Consider the following 299-nt stretch of genomic DNA (forward strand, 5'->3'; position numbering starts at 1 on the left):
AATAAATTGAAAATGCAATTAAATGTGGTTTTATTTAAAGATGTTTACTTATTTCCAGATATGAATCTTTATTTAATAATAAAATATATATAAAACTTTCCAACAATCTTGTTCTTGTCATCAGGTAAATCAAATCGGTAGATATAGTAATCAAATGCGGCCAAATTTAAGCATGAAATTTGATTTGAAACCCACATATTATAGGTATGATTATGTAGGGTATCTCAATCTCGCAAAATTTTCTGTGATTTAAATTGTTGACAAGAAAACGACGACCGTCGTTGCATCATCAAAGATCC

This window comes from Cydia strobilella, chromosome 2 (assembly GCF_947568885.1).
Source record: "Cydia strobilella chromosome 2, ilCydStro3.1, whole genome shotgun sequence".
In the NCBI taxonomy this organism is placed as follows: domain Eukaryota; kingdom Metazoa; phylum Arthropoda; class Insecta; order Lepidoptera; family Tortricidae; genus Cydia; species Cydia strobilella.